Below are 23,219 nucleotides of genomic sequence, written 5' to 3' on the forward strand. Positions count from 1 at the left end.
AACTGGTAAATGGAAGGGAATCTCCAGTATCTGGAAAAGGGAGAACCTATTTTGAAGGGGGTGGGATGTTCAAGGACGATGAGGACTGAAAGCTTTTCAACACAGCCGGCCGGGCCGCTGGACACTTGTCTTTGTTCTTTTTGCGCCAAGTGGCTAAATGGTTATCCCCAGATCACCAGAAGAAGAAGAAAAGAAGAAAACAACACAAAACAGCAAATAAATGAATTGAAGAACAACAAGTGACTCTACATTGGCTAAATGTACTTGGGAAATCAGATCCTGTCCAGCCCAGGAGAGATGGAAACAATCCCCATGGCACAACCAGAATCAGGACTTGGTGAATGATTTTGGCTCTGACTCCATCTAATTAATTCAGTGGCAACCTTGTGCCAGTGCTTTACTTAGCAAGTGAGGAGAAGTCCCCCTCCCCAAGCTAAGTAGGACAGGTAAGAGAAAACAAAAACTGCACTATCCTGCCACCTACTGGACAGCTAAAGAAAGACCTCAAATTATCCACCTGCTGAATTGTGGAAAGGAAAATGTTCCTAAATAAGAAAAGTGCTCACCACTTCAAATGTGCCAGCAGAGGAACAACCCATCAAGCAGCATGGACCACCAAGGTAACAATTACACAGGAAGACAATGACTCTTCTCCAGAAAGGAACTCAAAATAATGGGTGATTGTGATATAAAGGAGAGAGAAATCAAAACAGCTGTCATGAAGACACTCAGTGAGATACAAGAAGGCAGTTCAATGAGCTCAGGAATAAAATTAATGAACAAAAGAAGGACCTTACCAAAGAGATGAAAACTATAAAATGAACCAATCAAATTATGGAACTAAAAAACTCAATGAATAAGATAATGAATGGATATATTAATAACTGATACACAACAAAAGCTAGTTGCTATATCAAGATGTCCTGACATTGCCATGTTAGTCATCAGTCATTCAAGGGCTGGCAAGATATAGACATAAGTGAACTTCACTTAAAAATGCAAATATATAAAATAAAAATTCAAATATTTCCTTCATTGCACTATTTAGAAAATGGACAACTGCTCAGCAAGACATTTTACAAAAACTGAAATAAAAATGCTGTAAGGAAAGTAGCAATTAATGTTCTCTATCCAAGAAGGTGGCAAAAATTTTCACTTAAAGACAAATATTAATCAGTTTACTATTACAAGTTTATTTGATTCATAAAAAACGTTTCTCAGAGTAGGAACCACCAAGTTTTCTATTGCCTGTAAAACTATAATCAGGATTTCCACCACAAGGTGTCTCCAGGACTGGCCTCATATGAGTAGTACTCAGTCATCTGCTTTGTTGTTCCTGCAAGAAGGAGCACTTCAGTGCTGACCTCTGCTGGCTGCTTCTGAGCCCTGTAGGATTGTAAACAGCAGATGCTTAGTATTTTATTTTTCCCTCAATGACTTGCATTTTTTTAAGTAGACACAATGATAAAGGGAATTTCCCATTAAACTCCTTTTTAACAATGAAAATGTATCTGAGCAGAGCTACTCTCTTCAAGTACAGGTTCTAAACTGTTCTGAAAAGTACTTATGTTTCTAGGGAGTGGGGAGAGGGGGTCCCAGCTAAGGAATCCAAAGTCAGGAGGCTGTCAGTGATGCAGATGGCTTATGAGGTAATACTTGCTGCCTCTGGAAGGGCGGTACGTACAAGATCCTTGAAGAGGCCCTTGGACATATTTAGTAGCCCCATTAGAGATTTTTTTAAAAATCCCTCAAAGACATTGCCAAGCATTTGCCTTCACCACCCTTGTACAATACACTCATTACCTTGGAGATGTTGTTAATCACTTGACACTGAGGTATAATTTAGAGCAACAACCTCTAAGGGAGAACAAGGTAGCCTGGCTGGTGATCAAATGACCGAAAACAGCTCCAGAGGCCATTGCTTATACCACTGTTACCAAGGTGTTGGAGGTGGGATCTGCCCTTTCTGTCTTCCCCACACCCTCCTCCTGCAGATCACATTTTTTTTAGCCACTTTGTCAATGATACTGTCCCCCACCCCTATGGTAATCTTTCCCTATTTAACATGTATGTCTTTATATAGAGTAGATAACTATAAAGGACAGTTTGTCTAATGGCGCCCTTTAGTGATAATAACAAAGGTCACAATCAAGAAAGTAAATTTACCAAGTACCTGATTGTGTTGGAGTAACTTAACCCATTGTGTTTAAGTTGTTATCTTAAATGTTTCTATTTAGGGGGATTCTGACAAGCAATTTTATAAGAGTACTAGAGGCCCTTTGCAGGGAATTCATGCACTCGGAGTGGGGGGCCCCTCAGCTGGACCTGTACCCTCTTGTAGTCTGGAAGCCCTCGGGGGATGTCCCACAGATGACCTAAGCCAATGATGGTGAACCTATGACACGCCTTGTCAGAGGTGACACATGAACTCAGTTTTTTGGTTGATTTTTTTTTGTTAAATGGCATTTAAATATATAAAATACATATCAAAATATAAATCTTTCTTTTATTATGTTTGCAAATATCAAAAAATTTCTATATGTAACACAGCACCAGAGTTAGGGTTTATCAAAATGCTGACATGCTGAGCTCAAAAGGTTCACCATCACTGCCCTAAGCTGTCAGTTGGAAATCCTCAGCACTGCTGTGGAGGTGGGAGAGGCTCCTGCCACTGCTGCTGCACTCGCCAGCTATGAGCGCAGCTTCTGGTTGAGCAGTGCTCCCTCTGTGGATGTGTAATGACCACCAGGGGTCAGCTTCTGCATTGAGCATGTGCCCCCTACTGGTCAGTACGCATCATAGCGACTAGTAGTTCCACCATTTGGTCCATTTGTATATTAGCCTTTTATTATATAGAATTACTAAATTTTAGAGCTTCAAGACATTCAGCTTAAAGACTGGTAGATCAGGTTAACTATATGAAAATATTAAGGGGAAAAAACTAAAGGCACGTAAAACCAAAAAAGGAGGAGAGATAACTGTCCTGGAAGAACATTTGAATGGTAAGTTCATTTGCCAAAGTTTTACTATTTAGTTAGCTTTCACGCCCCCCTAATCTCATGAACCTGGCACTATAGTAATTATGTTTTAAGTTTAGAGGCTAATTACTGAGTTAAACTTATTTTCTCTGATTCTGCATTTGCCTTACCAAGTTCGTTTCCTCTCCAATCATTTGCGGCGTTCCAATACTTCTTGGTAGAGTCACAAGTGTTTTTCGGTTTCTATTTCTGCTATCATCTTGAGAGGTTTGCAAAAGCGGTGTTCTGAGTTCCAAATGACTTATATTTGAAGCATTATGAGTACATGTTAACGGCTCTGAGATTTCTTGAGATGCTCTTCGTGTCTAAAGCAAATAAAAGGATACATTTAAAAAATATATATTTTATTGATTTTTTACAGAGAGCAAGGGAGAGAGATAGAGAGTTAGAAACATCAATGAGAGAGAAACATCATCAGCTGCCTCCTGCACATCTCCTACTGGGGATGTGCCCACAACCCAGGTACATGCCATTGACCAGAATCGAACCTGGGACCCCTCAGTCCGCAGGCTGACGCTCTATCCACTGAGCCAAACCGGTTTTGGCAGGATACATTTTTAAAGTAAGTATAACATGGCAAAGGATCTAAATAGACACCTTTCAAAAGAGGACATTCAGAAAGTCAAGAGACATATGAAAATATGCTCAAAGTCACTAATCATCCGAGAGATGCAAATCAAAACAACAATGAGGTACCATCTCAAACCTGTCAGGATGGCTATCATCAACAAATGAACTAATGACAAGTGCTGGAGAGGATGTGGAGAAAAAGGAACACTTGTGCACTGCTGGTGGGATTGCAGACTGGTGCAGCCACTATGGAAGACAGTATGGAGGTTCCTCCAAAAGCTGGGAATGGAACTCCCATTTGACCCGGTGATCCCACTTCTAGGAATATATCCGAAGAAACCAGAAACACCAATCAGAAAGGATATGTGCACCCATATGTTCATAGCAGCACAATTCACCATAGCTAAGATCTGGAAACAGCCTAAGTGCCCATCAGTAGATGAATGGATTAGAAAACTGTGGTACATCTACACGATGGAATACTATGCTGCTGTAAAAAAGAAGGAACTCTTACCGTTTGCAACAGCATGGATGGAACTGGAGAGAATTATGCTAAGTGAAATAAGCCAGTCAATGAGGGAAAAATACCACATGATCTCACTCATTCATGGATAATAAAGACCATTACAAACTTTTGAACAATAATAGATACAGAGGCAGAGCTGCCTCAAAGTGATTATCAAACTGCAGTGGGAAGGCCAGAGAGGGTTGGGGGGCAGGAGGGAGGGGGGTAAGAGATCAACTGAAGGACTTGTATGCATGCATATAAGCATAACTAATGGACATAAGACACTGGGGGGTAAGGGCGGGCAAGGGATTGTTAAGGGCAGGGGGGGGAGAAGGACATATATGTAATACCCTTTGTAATACTTTTAGCAAAAAATAAAAAAATAAAGTAAGTATAACTTGAACAGTTACAATTGTCTTCTTTAGTTTTGAGTCAACGAATCAGAGATCAGTTTGAAGTGTGAAAAAAGCTGACATTTAAAATGTTTATCATCAATGTCCACTGAATTAAATCTGAGTTATAAGGTTAATCTTTCTTCTATTAGTAATCATGTAATTTGATAATGCAAGGAATAATAGAATCAGTTTGAAAATTTTAAAGTAGAAGGATATAACTTAATCCAAGAGTATGGAACAATTTTTAAATCACATTCCCCCATTTCTTTCTTTTTTTCCAAAGACATATTTTACTGATTTTTCAGAGAGAGGAAGTGAAGGGGATAGAGAGTTAGAAACATCGATGAGAGAGAAACATCGATCAGCTGCCTCTTGCATACCCCTGACTGGGGATGTGCCAGCAACCAAGGTACATGCCCTAGGTCAGAATCGAACCCAGGACCGTTCAGCCCACAGGACGACGCTCTACCCACTGAGCCAAACCAGTCAGGGCCCCCTTTTCTTTCAAATATTCTTGTTTAACATCAACTGGTCTTAAAAATAAAATGATCCTCTAATAAGAATCATTTGGAAAGATCAATTCAGTGATAATAATGACGGAAACTGAAATACTAAAAAGGAAAAACAAATGCCACCTTCTTTCCAGAAATCTGTAAAATAAATTACCATTAAAGGAAGTAAAGGAAAGGCAAAACCCCTGTATTTATCAGAAATGTAATTTGCAGTGATTTATAGCACATTAAATCAACAACTTAACCTGTAAAAATAAGTCGAGTTGGGTCACTTTGTCTGTTATATCCTTTATCCGTTCATCAAGCTTCGGTTTATACTTTTCTAATTCAAAGTCTTCTGCCATGTGCTTTTCCTGATATCTTCTGAGCTGTTTGACCCTTTGTTTCCACTTCTCTTCCTCAGCCTCCAGCTCTTCACATTCCTTTAGAAGTGCTTCCCTTGATAACACCTCTTGAGGTGTCTTTTCTTCATCCAGATGTATACAGTTTGAAGATGACGGTTGCAGTTTTCCTATAAGATCATCATTCTGCATGAAGAAAAGAATCTAGTTTGGTTATGAAGGTGTGTTCACCAGTATGACATTTTGAAATGAATTCAATGGCAATAAAATGTTATCTGTACGGTGATTGAGTCTTGGAATGTGGAACCTTAATTACTCAGAATCAAAATCAACGTTAAAATGACCAGGAGTCACAAAAATACATTTACTGGTGCCGCCTTTGCCACACAACATCTGCACTTGACTTTATGCTTCTCTTTCTGTGACTGTTTCACGTTTTTCCTCCACAAAATGACTACACGTTGGCCCTTAGTAGAAAGTGTCTTACCTCTTCCCCCATCTAACCTCTTCACAATGTTTAAAAGAGTTTTAGAGATATCATACTGTGGTTTTCAGAACTGTCATCAAGATAAGACTTTCAAAATGATACTAATTCATGACTCATAAATACAGATTCTAATGCCATCGGTCTTTTACTGAACCAAAAAAAACTTTTGATGCTAAATAGAATTGCATTCCAAGAAGAAATGATTCCCTGGATTACAGAGAAATTAAAACTCTTACTGTTAAAGTTTAGCCACATAACCTCGATATTTTTTCTAGAACCCAAAAAGTGGGCATGGGAGGCTTAATTCAATAATGCTATCTTAAAATTCTTTGTTACTTCCCACAAAATCAGGGAACATAGTAAACAAAACAACATCATCACCATCAACAGCAAACTTGCTGGCAGGTCAGTGATAATGGTGACTGTTAGGTCAGAGAGAGCCCAGGATCAGATACATGCAGACATGTGACAAGATGATGGACTCCCCCTGGCATGTCTAACAGATCAGCATGCCAGACACAGATACTGGCTTCTCCCTGAATCAACACCGACCCCAAACAGATACTAACTCATTCCTGAATACCTGGCTGAACCCCCTGCAGCTGAAACTTCCTCAACTGAATACCTTAGCTCATGTCCCCGCCCCTCACCCAACCTCAGTATAAAAAAAACGCCCCCCTCCCTATTGGTGTGAATCCACGGGCCCTGTCTTTGGGGGTACGTGGGTCTCCCGAGGATGCAGAAATAAACCTTTTCCTTTCCTTTCTTTTCTGATTCACTGGACTCTCTATTTCTTGCGCCGCCTCCTGAGCTACCTAACCTAACAGTGACTGCTATGTCTGGTGCCATCTGACTCTCTCCAGGGAAGCTCACTCTGGGAACCCAGCCACCACGTTGTGAAAAACGAAGCAGCACAGGCCACATGGTCAGTCCTCATACAGGTGTCCAGCTGAGACTGTTCCAGGGAGCGTCCCAGCCAGAAGCCCACTGCACCTGACCAAACCGTGAATAAACAAGTCTTTAGATCAGCGGTTCTCAACCTGTGGGTTGTGACCCCTTTGGGGGTTGATCAACCCTTTCACAGGGGTTGCCTAAGACCATCGGAAATCACACATATAATTACATATTGTTTTCTGTGATTAATCACTATGCTTTAATTATGTTCAATTGGTAACAATGAAAACACATCCTGCATATCAGATATTTACATTACAATTCATAACAGTAGCAAAATTAAGTTATGAAGTAGCAGCGAAAATAATTTTATGATTGGGGGTCACCACATGAGGAACTGTATTAAAGGGTCGCAACATTAGGAAGGTTGAGAACTGCTGCTGCAGATGCTTCCACTTCCAAGCTTCAAGTCATCCCAGCTGGTGACAAGTGGAAATGAAATGAGCTGGCCTCACTGCAGATTTGTGCACAAGATAAATGCTGCTTTAAGACACAAGGTTTGGAGGTGGTGTATTAAGCAGCAATAAGTAACTGGCACAGATACTGACATTGAGAATAGAATGCTGGTTTTCAAAAGGGTGACCCCATAGGTGGACGTGTCCTGCGCCTTCTCACGGAGCAGATAGAAGGGACAACTAAATCGAATAACATCCACTCGGAATTGGCAAGTTAAACAGCTGGTGAGACAATCCATGACCCATATATATGCTGTATACAAGAAAGAGAACCGCCTCAAAGCAAGGGAGTCCCACAGACTGAAAGTGAAGGAATGGTAAAATATCTTCCAGGCAAATGGAAAGGAAAAAGAAAGCTGGGGTAGGAATAATTGTGTATGAAAAAATAGACCTCAAAATGAAGGACATAACAAGAGATAAGGCACGCACGCACATGTAGATGAATTTGCTGGCTCCTTCTTTCCCGCAGGCCTGAGCCTCTGAGCAGCCTGGGATGAGCTGGTGATCACAAAAGCCTGACAGTCATCCCGGTCCTTCCGCCACCTACCCCGATCCCCTGTTCACTATCGCTGACCCATTGGATCCTCGGGTTTGGGGGGGGGGAAGGCCAAGAGGTCAGCAGTTCAGCCTGCTCACCAGTCTCCAGTCCCACCTGACCCCTCTCGTGGGCTGTAGGGAGAGACCGAGAAGTGGTCAATGCCACCTCATGCTGACTGGTCGTTTGGTCAGTCTGGTCATTTGGTCAGTCTGGTCATTAGGGACATTGGCTTTACATATATTAACCACAAGGAAATACACAAGAAAGTGTGCTAGGGTGAGGGACTGCGCCATGGAAGGGTTACAGAATGTTACAGAATGTGCTGGGAGGGGGGACTGACGTATGGGGAAGGATTGTGTTGCCAGGCTATGAGGATTGTGTATGTGATGGGAGGAGGGACTGACGTATGGAGGGGGGTTGCAGGGTTAGGAACCGTGGAAGAAAAATTGCTAGATTGTCTTAGACCAGTCAGGTGTGACTCTGTTTACCCCCCCTTTGTGCTTATGAACTTTCTGTGAGCTTCTAAGGTAACACTGTTTTGCTATAAAAATCATAATGCACACTTGCTCTTTGCCACATGCCGTGAGGCTTCCCAGAGGGGGAAGGTACGGGCTGTGGTCAGCTGGCCAGCTTAATAAACGGCTTTCAAATTTAAATTCTGAGTCGGTGGTCTATCTCGTTGAGCCAACCCATAACATTTGGAGGCCCCAGCGAGATACCCGGCAGGGAGGAGAGGGACCCCTTATTTAGGGCTGGAGGCTCTCCCCCAGCAGGGGTGAGAGGGACCCCTTGTTTAGGGCAGGAGGCTCTCCCCCGGAAGGGAGGAGAGGGACCCCCTATTCAAGGCAGGAGGCTCTCCCCCAGTTGTCCCCGGGCACTCAGCGAGATACCCCACACCTGTGGAGAATGACTATCAAGGAGGCCTCCAGTCCACCCAAAACTTTCAATTCGGAAACCAAGCCACCTGGACTCTCGAGAGAGGTAAGGGACCGGTCGTTAAACAGGAATTGGGACGTCCCACGGAAGGACCTATACGGAGGGTTGGACGCAGCGGTACTCCTGGTCCTGACCCGCGGCCACGACAGTGGCTGGGGTCCCTGGTTCGTGCGGCTGTAGGCTGCACTGGGTTTGTCTGTCTGGTATTTGTTTGTCTTGGTATTTGTTGTCAAAAAGTTGTCTGCTTCTGTGTACACCCTGCTGCAATGTTTTTTGAAAATTTTCAGGACTTCAAGGAGCAAGCTGCAGGTTTCGGGCAACCTTAGGTTGCATTTGGCTAATTTATCTTGTCTTTGTTCTTTGTTGTCTTTGTCTTTGTCAAATGGGATAGGGTCAGTCATCTTTGTCGACCCCCTATCAGTCAGGCCCACTCCGGGTGAGTGGAAGGGGAGCTTGATCACCTCCCGGGAAGCTATAGAGCTCCCTCAGGAATTGGGAAATTGTTAGAAATTGGGAGAATTGTTTAAACTCTGAGTGAATGTCTGGTGAAAGTGTGTGAGTGTGGAAGGAGGGGGCCTGCCCTCTCCTCTCCTTTATGTGGCTCCACGACTTCGGTTACGGAGTCCGAGTGGGCCCCAACCTGCGGTTCCGAGATTCGTCATATGGCATAACGGTGACTCACCCCCATGTGGAGGTGACCAGACCCGGGGTTTATACGGGTGCACCTTAGCTACAACCAATCTAAGCTCCCAAGGGACGCGGCCAGGCGGGCATCTGAGTGAGGATCTGTGAAAACAGGTCACCCCTTCCCTTGTCTGTCTCTCGCCACCAATCATCATGGGGTCGGGACAAAGTTTATTTGTGTGGGACTGGCCAAATTACTACAGAGAAGGGAGACTGGATACAGCTCCAGCCTGGGCTGGTCTATTAAGAAAGTGTAAATCATTACTGGTCTGTGTAAAGTAAGAGCTACTTTGATTTATTCTGCTTTCTGTTGATACGCTTGGCTGAACGTTTGGGCTGGCCCCTTAGCAGTCTGCAAATAGTCTCTCGGCAGCTGCGAGAATTATTTTTCTCAGAATCTTTTGCTCACTGTTAAGGAGAATTAGCCCAGTTAATAAAGATTTGTCTATCAGCTGCTCTTACCTAGGTTGTAATTTACTGTATTAAACTGAAGTTCTAGGGTAAATTTAAAGGTTATAATGTTAATACTTTTGATTTACAGCGATTCTATGAATGGGAGTGGCCCACTTTCCAGGAGGGGTGGCCAGATGCAGGGTCTTTTGATCTGACCACTGCCTACCGGGTCCATTACATCATACACGGCCACTCAGGGCATCCTAATAAAATTCCTTATATTCAGGTTTGGGTTGACATATTGTCCAAGAAACCCCGGTAAATGAGGGCTTGCCTCCCGAGGAAAAATTGGGACAGAGACAGACAATTCTTTTGGCCGGGCCCCAGAAGGGAAAGGCTCCCCCGGTCCTTCAGGGAGAGCAGGAAGAGCCCATTAGCCGGCCGCCCCCTATGGTCCCCTGGCACCAGATCTGGGTGAGCCCGGGCCTCAAGCCCAGGCCACGCAACCAGCTCTTGACTGGGAGCCCCTGCCTCCCCCGATGCCAATTGTCTTCCCTCCACACCCACCGATGGGAGGGGCTTTGTCGTCCTTCAACCCCTTCAGTCCGTCCCATACTAGACAGGGACAGCGTATGGAGGGAGAGAGGGGGGGGGGGCGGAAACTGCAGGACCCTGCAACATCCGCCAGTCCTGAAGTTCCTATGTTGCCACTACGGCTGGCAGGCCCTCTAGATCTGGGGCCAGACAAGCAGCCCTCTGGGGAAGCAAGGCAGATCGAGGCGCTATTTCCCAGCTCCAGACCAGATTGGGGAGTGAATGAACAAAGAAGGGGAGCTGGATGCCTGAGCTGCCTGCAGTAGCCCTAAAAAAAAAAAAAAAAAAAAAAAAAAAAAAAAAAAAAAAAAAAAAGAAGAAGAAGAAGAAGCAGCAGCAGCAGCGAGAAAGTACTTTGGCTTTTGGCTTGCAGGCTACAGCAGTTAAGCCGTAAGCCAGTGATTGTTACTGGCCTTCCTACAGCCCCAGGAATAGAGCAGCAAGCCTGGGATCTATGAAAGCTGCAGATAGAGTTAGTAAAAGCTCCCTGTTTGCAAATGTACTGAAAGGGTTTAGTACCTGTTGCTGCTAGAAGAGGAGGGGCTGATATCCCTTTCCAGTATACTCCCTTCAAAGAGGCCTGGTCGCTGTTCTGCCATAAAGGGGACTGGTGGGAAGACAAGGAAAACAGGGCCCTGTAACTAGTAAACAGAGTTAAGAAAAGGGCACTCTCCCTGGACCTGGGAGCCATCAGGACTTTGACATTCTCCAAGAGAGCAGAAGTCTGACTCAGAGACTAGCCGAAACCTCGTTAGGTTAGGAGGACTGGAGGCTGCATATTGAACTTATAGACTGCAATTTGCTAGGCAGAGGTCCAAGCCCAGTTGTATAGGGATTAAGCTACCTATGTACAGCAAAATAACTTTCTCCTGTGCTAGAATACATTTTAACAAAATTGGACAAACTGTATTTGTGGCTAGAAAGAAGAACTGGCCTATGTGTAAACTGTCCTGGAAAAAGGCTATGTGGAATGAACCCAAAAAGTAAAGGGTGTCTAGCTGCCGAGAGGGCAGTTGCCCAGGTGAGCAAAGAAGAATACCCATTAAATTTTGGTCTCTATTGAGAGACAGTTGACAGTTAGCAACCTGTATACTGTCTTACAGGCCTGTGTGACCATGCCCATGTCAGGGGTGGCACAAAACCTCAACTGTAGGAAACTGGGGAAGGCCTGTCTAGAACAGAGGGGGTTAATAAAGTGGTGAATACTAGCCCTCTGTTACAGGAATTACAGACCCTGTGAGGCCCTGTGACATATAAGACCCTGTAGGGAAATAAAGCTCCTTTAGTCAATTCTGAAAGAACAAATAAAAGACAGATTAAAGGCTGTGTTTCCCTCCAGGCAACCCAACTGGAACCCCTCTAGTGACAGGGGAAAGGAGGCTCTCGATCGGTATCGCCAGGCTCTATTAGGGGGCATCCTAGCTGCTGCTTGGAGACCCACAAACCTCTCTAAGGTGACAGAGACAGTCCAGGGGCCTAACCCTGATGCCCTGGAAAGTTGGAGGGCTGTCAATGTTGCATTTGTTTCCAAGTCGGCCCCAAATATTAGGAAAAAAATGACAGAAATTAGAAGGTTTGAGGGGAAATCAATCTCTAAGTTGATTGAGGTGGCCCAGAAGGTTTTTGACAATCTGAAGGACCCAATGGCAGATTTAAACACCTGGATGGCCAAGGTCCTCCTGGCCCTAAACGAGGAAAAAGGCCCAAGGGGCCGGAGAGACAACAAGGGCAAAGAAAAGCCTCGTGAAAGAAAAGGAGTCCAACCCAGGCTTGGGAAAAATCAATATGCATTTTGCAGAAAGGAAGGACATTGGAAAAGGGAGGGCCCTGAACATGCGGGGGAACCGACTCCCTCCCATGCTGGTGGAGGAGGTGGATTGGGGTTGTCGGAGCTCAGCTGGCCCCCAGGAGCCCAGAATAACCCTGACAGTGGGGGGGGGGGGGGAAGGTGGACTTCCTTGTGAAACTCATAGCACCCACTCAGGCCCTCTGGTAGGAAAAGGGAAAAAGAGTAAACATTTCAGCTTCCTGAAAACAGCTGCCTTGAACCCTGCCACACTCCTCTCTGACGAGAAGGCAGAGGCCCCTTTGCCTGACTGCGAGGAGACACTGACTACCCTCACTTCCCTCTGTGAGGACCTTGTGGACCAGCCCTGCAGAATCCGGATGAGACCCTCTACATGGACGACGGGAGCAGCTTCGTAGAGGAAGGTACCCGGTAGCGGGGGGCACATGAGGAGGAGCCAGGGGAGATGTAAGAAGCCCTGGTAAGCGCCCCGGCACTGGCCCTGCCAGACCTACCCAGGGACTACAGGGATATATCTCCTCACACTGCCCTTACAGGAGGACACGGGAGCCACCTTAAAGAAGTCTCCTGACCTCATGAGGAAAGGAAAAAGCTGCTGAGATACTTAACCACCTGGCAGCCATATAGGGGCCAAGGAATTGACTAAAAGACCAGTAGGGCCACTAGAAGTTCTCGTAGCCCTGCCAGCACGAAGGCTCCCAGAGAAGCCTACTCATCTGCCAGAGGAGCAGAGGCTAGCTGAGAAACTAAGGGCCCGGGAAAGAGAGGCTGGATGGCTAATTCTGCCAGATGGGAGGCCTATAATGCCAGAAGCCCTGGGGCGGACCATCGCTTCCCAGACCCACCAGAGCACCCACCTGGGGGAATGAAGCTATCAGAACTACTGGGAAGAGAATTTTACATCCCAGGGCTCCAGAAAATATCTCAAGAGTTGGCTAGAAGGTGCCAAGTGTGTGCCCGGGTGAATCAAGGGCCCCCTGTTGTGGCCGCACTGGGACAGCGATTCCGAGGTCAGACACCCGGAGAACACTGGGAAGTGGACTTCACCGAGATACCAGAAGGACAAGGAGGGTATAAATACTTGCTGGTTTTCATTGATACCTTCTCTGGCTGACCTGAGGCATACCCAACCAAGGCAGAGACAGCACAGGTAGTAATTAGAAAACTCCTCACTAAAATTGTCCCCCGGTTTAGCCTGCCACTATACATGGGGTCCGACGATGGCCTGGCATTTATCGCCAATGTTACAATCCATAGTTAAGGCCCTAAGAGTTACTTGAAGATTGCATTGTGTTTGTAGACCACAGAGTTCTGGACAGGTAGAGAGGATAAATTGGATCTTAAAGGAAACATTAACTAAGTTAAAATTAGAGACTGGCGAAAACTGGGTAAGTCTCCTTCCTTTTGCTCTCCTCAGAGCTAGGTACACCCCATACATCCAAGGGCTAACTCCTTTTTGAGATAATGTTTGGGCGACCGCTGCCATTGGTGCCCAGTTTGGGGGAGGAAGAAATTGCCCGGCCATCTACCCAAAGTTTGCTTAAGTCCTTACAGGCTTTGCAGAGCAGCGCCACGTCAGCACAACGGGTGGTGAGAGCCGCACGAGAGGAGGACGCACCAAGAACCAGTCCAACGCAGCCTGCCTTCTCTCCAGGTGACCTCGTCTGGGTGAAATGTCACGACCCTGGCAGCCTAGAACCTAGATGGGATGGACCCTACCAGGTGGTGCTGAGCACTCCAACCACCATCAAAGTTGCAAGAAAGAGGCACTAGAAATTGTAACCCCATCCTCCTCATGCCTCTCACCTGGTGAACTAACCAATGGGAAGGAGAAAGACATGGGAACTAAGACTCTATGTCAGTGGCCGAGACCCTGGCCAATTCTTCACCATCAAATTCCAGACTCTTCCCCGGTGGCTTGATCCCTGCATTGCCAAATGCTTCCTCAATTTCATATCGTAGAGGAAGGCACTGAATCAAAGATTTGATTCGGGCATAAGACCAGTAGGGAATGTGCTAGGGTGAGGGACTGCGCCATGGAAGGGTTACAGAATGTTACAGAATGTGCTGGGAGGGGGGACTGACATATGGGGAAGGATTGTGTTGCCAGGCTATGAGGATTGTGTATGTGCTGGGAGGAGGGACTGACGTATGGAGGGGGTTTGCAGGGTTAGGAACTGTGGAAGAAAAATTGCTAGATTGTCTTAGACCAGTCAGTTGTGACTCTGTTTACCCCCCCTTTGTGCTTATGAACTTTCTGTGAGCTTCTAAGGTAACACTGTTTTGCTATAAAAATCATAATGCACACTTGCTCTTTGCCACATGCCACGAGGCTTCCCAGAGGGGGAAGGTATGGGCTGTGGTCAGCTGGCCAGCTTAATAAATGGCTTTCAAATTTAAATTCTGAGTCGGTGGTCTATCTCGTTGAGCCAACCCATAACAAAAGCTGCCATGAAAAGTAGTACCCTAAAACATTTTATTTAACCAGCTATAGATTAACTGATGACAGGTTAAATTTCATACATACTTGACTTCTGCTTTGATCTAGTTTGTTCTTGAAATCTGGTTTCTTATCTTCTAAATGCACATGATGACGTGATTCAATCTCCTGAGAAGTCTCTATTGTAGATAGTTTTCTTTTGAAATCAGCCATTTCTTGTTGAAGTTTTCTCACAAATGCCTGGTAAGATATTTCTGTTACTGATTTTATAAATCAGATTATTTTAAATTATTTTACTAATTGACTAATTATTGTATTGTTCTCCATACAATCAACTATCAACCTACTTTTGCCCTACCCTGGGTATACCTTGTTAGAGTCATATATTATTATCATAATGTTATGACAATAATCTATGACTGGAAAAATATCACCAGCTACATCAATTCACCTTCTTTTCCTCATATGGACATGCTCCTGTTTGCTTAATCAGGTTAAAGTCACAGAAAATTTAACCCTCCTGCCTCATCAGACAGCTGATTCAGCCCTACTCTCAATTCCCCTCCCCCATAAATCTCAAAGCTTTACAATCTACTAACATCTCAAAGAGAAATGGGCACTAGGTGGATCAAGTGGTAGTGAATTTGATATTATGGAAAATTTTCTCTTTTTATTTATTTTTTAACCAGAGTCTTCAATTAACTTCAGAGTTCCTCACACATTTAGTCCCCTGCTCAAATCCTCCCAATAGGTTCCTAACTTAGAAGAAAAGTCATTCCAATGGCCTTCAAGGCCCTAGGTAATCAGGCCTTCACCTCCCTTCCTGCTACACATAAACCCTGCTACCCCTCACTAGTCTGAAATGGAGATCCAATTCCAAGTTCATGAATCACAGAGAGCTACAATTCTCTCTGTCTTGGACAAACTTATCTCCAAATGATAGTAATTAGGCCTCAAAATGAGAAACATAAGCACATTATTTGTAAAAGTATTCAAAGAAAATTATAAATAGGAGGGGGAAGATTAAATAAAGTATAGATTTGCTATAACTCATCATATTTGTCCCAAATTATGATGTAATGAAAAGTAGATGCCTTGAAAAGAGTTGAGAGATCATAGGAATATATTACTTGAGACTGCAATATTTTCAAATTTAATTCAAATTGGCATGAATAAAAATAACATTATACCAACTCAAATATATAAGATGTTACTGAAGGAAAGGTACTATGTGATACAGCATCTACATTTCAGTTCATCTGGAAATCTGATCTGAACTTAGCTGTCAAATTAATCCACTTAATTGAATCTTAATTTCAAAGTACTCTTTTAGGTAGAGCATTTCCATTTACCTACTTCCTAATAGTTTTAAATTTGGTGACAGAAAGATTTAAATTATTATTCTATCAATGTAAGACCAAATTATAATATAAATCTGCATGTATTAATAGTGTATAATGTAACATCTTAAAATTTCATGGGCAGCAAGTCTTTACTCAAAACAAAGCATCTCTCAGTTCTAAGGTCCATCTACTGACTACAATGTCTGCTTTGAAGCTGATAGAGCAAACATATTTATAAACTATACATTATATATATATATATATATATATACACACACACGTATATATATGTGTGTATATATATATATATATATATATATATATATATATTTCAGAGAAGAAGGGAGAGGGAGATAGAAACATCAAAGATGAGAAAGAATGATTAATTGACTGTCCCCTGCACTCCTACTGGGGACTGAGCCAGCAACCGGGCATGTGTCCTTGAGCAAAATTGAACCTGGGACCATTCAGTCCTCAAGTCAATGCTCTATTCACTGAGCCAAACCAGCTAGGGCTATAATATCTACATTTTTAATATTCAACTAGATTCAGCATTTAGCCATCATCAAATATTACTCTGAATTTTCTCTTAGGAAATTTAAAAAATACTTATGTGTCTGGATACTTACATTTCTTTCTGCATTATCATTTTCATACTGAAGTACTGTTTCTTTAAAACTATGCCATTGTTTGAGTAAATCCATCATTATTCCATGCAGCCTAAGAACATACTTTTCATGTTCACAATCAAATATTTTCATGATATCCCGAATCTGATCTTGGGTGTTAATTACCGTCTTTTCTTCTCTGTCAGCTTGGTTGTGATCCTCATCCAGTTGCTGTTGAAGCAACATCATTTCAGTCTGTAGGTGAGAAAGCCTCTCCATTGAGGATTCCTGCTTTCCAATGTCTTTATCCACTTTACCTGGTTCCTTTTGATGCACGTGTCCAGTTTCCTCCTTTTGACACTGTTTTTGACTGAGGTCTCTTTCTACTCCTTCTAAAACCAATGTCCTTTCTTTCAGAGCATCTCTTATGTGGTGAAGCTCAATTTCTAAGCTGCTGTTTTTACTTTCCACTTCAGAAAGTCGTTGAGAAAGAATCTCATTGTTATGTTTCAGGTTAGACATATCCAAATTCATTTTGTCCCATAAACAAAACCATTCATCTCTTACTCTCTGGAAAGCAAGTTCTAGCTCTCTTTTTGATGTCTGACAATGCTCATGATCCTGTACAGCTGTAGCTAGTCTAGACCGATATGATTCAACTTGTGCTTCCAGTCTTCTTCTGTTTTGTTGTTCGATCGCCAGTTTATGGTTTAGCATCATAAGCTCAGCTCTCAGAACTTCAAGCTGCACATTGTGTTGAGATACTCTTTCTGTTATTGTGTTTTGAGGATGGTCCTTCTTTTCTTTGCCAATTGCAATGTTCTCCAAATATTCTTTTCCCATTTCCAGGGTCTGATTTTGTACTGAGTCCATTTCCAGGCTTAGCTTGGCAATTTCATCCCACAACATGCGATTTTCATCCAATTGACATTTTTCTTTTTCAGAACTCTCAGAAACCTAAGGAACACAAAGGAGACTTTTAGCTAAAACATTGAAATCACATGTCATGATAGCCTCTGAAATTAAAGAATAACCTATGTTATAATAAAAGGTTGCAATAAGTGGATATCTCACTGGAAAAAAATAGATTTGGATCCAAACCTCTAACTTTATACAAGCATAAATTCCCCAAAGTTCAAAAATATAATATAATATGATGAATTTTTAAGTGAAAAAATAACAACAGAATTTTAAGAGTCTCAGAATTAGACAGGGTTTTTCTAAATCACCACAAGTCCAGAATGCATTTAAGTAAAAGATGAATAATTTTAATTACACTTACAAATTGAGATGACAGTCTGAACATACCCCACAGGCGAGTAGTATGATCCATGCATATAATAGGATCAACTAAATTTCCCAAAATTCTTTTTGCCCAATATTATCCCATAGATATTCTACTGTTCTAATACTTTTATAGTCATTAATAAAAACTATCTCTGCTAATAACTGATAATCAAGCATTTTCCTGAGCACTTCTATATCCATCAATGAACTCATTCAGTTATCACAATCTGGAATGGAGGGGTTAAAAATATAAGGAAGTTTAGGATTTCCCCCAGGTTTTCAGACTCTACAATTTGTGATCATGCGCCAATCCATAGTTCTCCTCTAGTGTAGATACAGAAAAACAAAAGAAGCCTATTTTTCAAAAAACAGGTAATGAATAATATAAAATTTACAGAGCTCTTTTTAGAAAACCGTGAGATATTTGTTGCTTCAATAACATTTATTTCTTTTTTATGCTGTTTAAATTAGTATTAACTGTGATATGGGGAGGGTGGGTACTCTGATCTACTTTACTAGGAATAAATTACTTACCAATAAATTATTACTAAATATATATTATGGCCCGCATTCTCTTCAGAAGTCCCTTGTATTAAAATGGGATGCTACTTAGAACAAATTGTTAATTTTCTCAAAAGTAGAAGAATGACATCTAAAATATGATCTCTGAACCTGCTATACTTTCCTCCTTACCATCACTGGAAGTGAAAACTAACCTCTATATGAATATATCAAGGAAATGAAATCAACACCAAAATCTGGAACATTTGTTGTGAGTAGCAATACCTTTGAGACCATGGACAACACATTGATTCTTATGGTAAATATTAAAAGCCCTCTCTTTGGATGAGGCCATTGTGCATGCCACTGGTTGAGACAAATGGATTTGAATTAACAATATTATATCCAATGGGCTTCAAAAGCCATCTCTCTCTCTCTCTCTCTCTCTCTCTCTCTCTCTCTCTCTCTCTCTCCCCTCTCTTATATGCTTTTTAAATCCTCTAGTTTCCATGTGTACAGTATTTTTTTTTAAATATATACAAACTCACACATACATACATTTGAAAATGACTAAATAAACTACCTCAGAGTTAATTTTTTATGGGCTATTTCTTTTTTAAAAATATATTTTATTGATTCTGTTTTTCAGAGAGGAAGTGAGAGGGATAGAAATTTAGAAGCATCAATGAAAGAGAAACATCGACGAGCTGGCTCCTGCACACCCCCTAAGGTACACGCCCTTGACCAGAATTGAACCTGGGCTGTCTTAATTTTGAGCTCTTATTCACATCACATCCACTCTTTGCTACCTAATATTCCCCTTACCCACCCCACCCCATTTATCTAGAAGAAACAGAGAAGTAAAAATAAAAAAAATGCAAAACGTATCCTCTTCTCTTTCCCACCTGGACTTTGCATTACAGCCAGATATAGAGGATGCGACAATGTGCATCAGTAGCAAGCAGGAAGCTATCAGTAGCAAGTAGGAAGCTATCCTCTTTCTGCAGGAAGCTATCCTTTCCCCCATTGCCTTTTACAATTTTTTTTCTTTAAGATCTTTAATGGCATAAAAAAGTGGTGGTATTCATAATACATATTAACATGCCCTGGTCAAGGGCAAGTACCTACGGGGGATATGCCGGAAACCAAGGTACATGCCCTTGACCAGAATTGAATCTGGGACCCTTCAGTCCATAGGCCCACGCTCTATCCACTGAGCAAAGCCGGTTAGGGCTCTTACGAGCTATTTCTATCACCTTTGTTTTGCAAAGTTATTTGGTAAGAATTCCATCTGGTAATATGCTGGCCTTCTGTTCTCAAGAAGGTCGCCTCTGAGTGTAATTTTGCTCTTCTACAACCTAGGACGTGGTCGGCAAACTGAGACTTGTGAGCCACATGTGGCTCTTTGGCCCCTTCACTGTGGCTCTTCCTAAGACTTAAGAGTACCCTAATTAAATTAATAACAATGTACCTACCTATATAGTTTAAGTTTAAAAAATTTGGCTCTCAAAAGAAATTTCAATCGTTGTACTGTTGATATTTGTCTCTGTTGACTAATGAGTGTGTCAACCACTGGTAGGGTCACATTTCATTTCATTTTCAGTCTCCTTTCATTAAGAAAAATTCCAAAGCATAAGAGCAGTACCTTAAATAAACTGTGAAGAGGATGTATCCTCTTAAAGCACAAGGATCTTTCCTTTCCATGGAAAACTAAAATTTTAAGTGATAGCTACATTTGTCATAGAGCAAAAATACAGTATACTGAAATAAAATTCCTTTATGAACATTTGACTAGTTCCATCACCATCTCAAGGCAACTTAGTTTGTATGTTAACATTTATTGAGAGTCAGAATGAACATTTATGCTAATGGGTAGGCTCAATTTATTTTCTATTTCTTCATTTAGAAAACATTTACAGAGCATCTATTAGATGCCAAGGATAGTAATAAGTTACTAATAATTGAAATCATAAAGGTCACAGTTCACATTTTGAATGAGAATATTTTTGGTTTGTTTTAAATTAATAATATACATTAAATGACAGGCTATAACTATTGATGAAGTACTGTTAGAAAGAAGAGATTTTCACCAAAGATAAATTTACCTTATTGTCTCTTATAATCGCCAGTGTGATATCTTGTGCTCTAATCGTGGTTTCAAGTGGGGGGTTCATTTCAACTTCTTTAATTGAGTGCTCTTCTTTTTTCCTTAACTGCACCCTATATTTTTCACATAACAGATCACCCTTTCGTCTCTTCTCTTTTTCTTTTCTTAAGATACACCTGCAGTTAAATATAACCAATGATATGATCCAGTAAGATAAACTGTTATAAGATGTCTTATATAAATCTCATGGTAACCACAAAGCAAAAACCTTCAGCAGATTCACAAAAGATAAAGAGCAGGAATCAAAGCACACTATGGAAAATTTTCAATTCACAAAAGAAGGCAGCATGAGAGGAAGACTGGAACAATGAATGTACAAAACTGCCACAGAAAAACTAGATCGCAGTAGTGAGTCATTACATGCCAATAATTACTTTGTATGTAGATTGAATTCTACAATCAAAAGGCAGAGGATAACATGGGGTCGTGAACACAGAATGCAGTGTACAGATGATGTGTTGTAGAATGTGCATCTGAAACCTGTGTAATTTGTTAACTAGAGACCCCTTAACAAATTCAATAAAAAGAAAACAAGTAGAGAATGTCTTCACGGATTAGAATAAGACCTAACTATATGCTGCCTACAAGAGACTCAATTCATTCATTTTCTTAATTTCTTAAATATTCAGCTGAGCACAATTCACCATAGCTAAGATCTGGAAACAGCCTAAGTGCCCATCAGTAGATGAATGGATTAGAAAACTGTGGTACATCTACACGATGGAATATTATGCTGCTGTAAAAAAGCAGGAACTCTTACAATTTGCAACAGCATGGATGGAACTGGAGAGCATTATGCTAAGTGAAACAAGCCAGTCAATGAAGGAAAAATACCACATGATCTCACTCATTCATGGATAATAAAGACCATTACAAACTTTTGAACAATAATAGATACAGAGACAGAGCTGCCTCAAACTGATTGTCAAACTGCAGTGGGAAGACCAGGGAGGGTTGGGGGGCAGGAGGGAGGAGGGTAAGAGATCAACCGAAGGACTTGTATGCATGCATATAAGCATAACTAATGGACATAAGACACTGGGGGTAAGGGAGGGCAGGGCGGGGAGGGGGGGAAGGACACATATGTAATACCCTTTGTAATACTTTTAGCAAAAAATAAAAAATTAAAAAAATATTCAGCTGAGATTATGCCCAGTGGTCTTAGCAAGAGGGGAATGGAAAGAGAGACAGACAGACAGACAGTATCAATGTGAGAGAGAACATCGACTGGTTGCCTCCCATACATAGCCAAACCAGAGATCAAACCCACAACCTAGGTATATGACTTGAATGGGAATCAAACCAGTAAACTTTTGGTATAAGGGATGGTGCTGCAACCAACTGAGCCACACAGGCCAGGGCTCAATTCATCCTTAGAAACACTTAAATGCTCAGTGTGAAGAGGTGGAAATGTTAACCTTGAACCAAACATTAGACCAATGGATATAACAAACATTTAGAGAGTAGTCATACATTATTAATCACCACCTCAAAGAGATAGCTGCACTCCCATGTTCACTGCAGCCTTATTCACAATAGCCAAGATGTATAACCTATGTGTCCACCAATTAATGAACAGGTAAGAGGATGTGGCATATATGTATGTATGTATGTATGTGTATTAAGTATGTGAATGTACATGTATATGTGTGCTTATATAGTAAATGTGTGTAAACACATATATATATGTGCTCGCACACACACACACACACACACACACACACACACAGTGGAATTTTGCCAGGGAAAGAGAAAGAAGGAAATACTACTGCTAGAGGCAGAAATAGATTGTAGAGGCTAGCTATAGTTATAACAAATATTAATCATGCTCTGTTAAACGAGATCATTTTGTTCTAATTAAAGAAAACATATTCTCATCTGGCAGGGAGTTCCCCACACCCTACTTGAACTTGGACATTAACCAGGAAAAGTGGTCCATCCTCCTTAACTACCTATTATCATGGAAAGATTAACAACCTTGTTGATGAAGCACTGGAGTCCCAGCCTTCATTGGTGTAATCTGTAACCATTATACCCATTTTTATTCCTTCTGCATACTGCCCCATGCCTGTAATACCCATTTTATGGCATTTGCATCATACCCATTCTTATTTCTTTTGCCTACTTCCTCATGTAAGCTTTGTCTTTCCCATAGAAGCAGCTGGCATATGGTGTGGGGGTACAGAATAGATTTTCTTGGATGACCTCCTGCTCTCTCATATTGCCAGCATTATTTAAATAAGTGTCATACATGATTACACCCTGTCTGATGTGCAGCATAGTGCTTATAGTTAACAATACTGTATTACATACTTGACAGTTGCTTAGGGAGTAGATCTAAATGTTCTCACCACAAAGAAAGAATTGGTAACTATGTGATGTAATGGAAATATCAACAAAGAATCCCGTGGTAATCATTTAACAACATAAAAAGTGTATCGAATAAACACACTGTATCCTTTCAAAATATACAATGTTAATGTCAATTATAGCTCAACAAAACTGGAAAAAGTAGAAAATTGAAAAACATAAAAAACCTGCATGTCATTATATACGTAGTTAGAAAATGCAAGAATCCAATTAGTTATGGTTTTCTTTGAAAATGAAATTATTTGGTAACTTTTGCATCTAATCCTATCTAATAATAGAAAAACATGGTAA

The sequence above is a fragment of the Myotis yumanensis genome, unplaced genomic scaffold (genome assembly GCF_028538775.1).
Source record: "Myotis yumanensis isolate MYYU_CA2020_CCGP unplaced genomic scaffold, mMyoYum1.0.hap1 SCAF_20, whole genome shotgun sequence".
NCBI classification, from domain to species: domain Eukaryota; kingdom Metazoa; phylum Chordata; class Mammalia; order Chiroptera; family Vespertilionidae; genus Myotis; species Myotis yumanensis.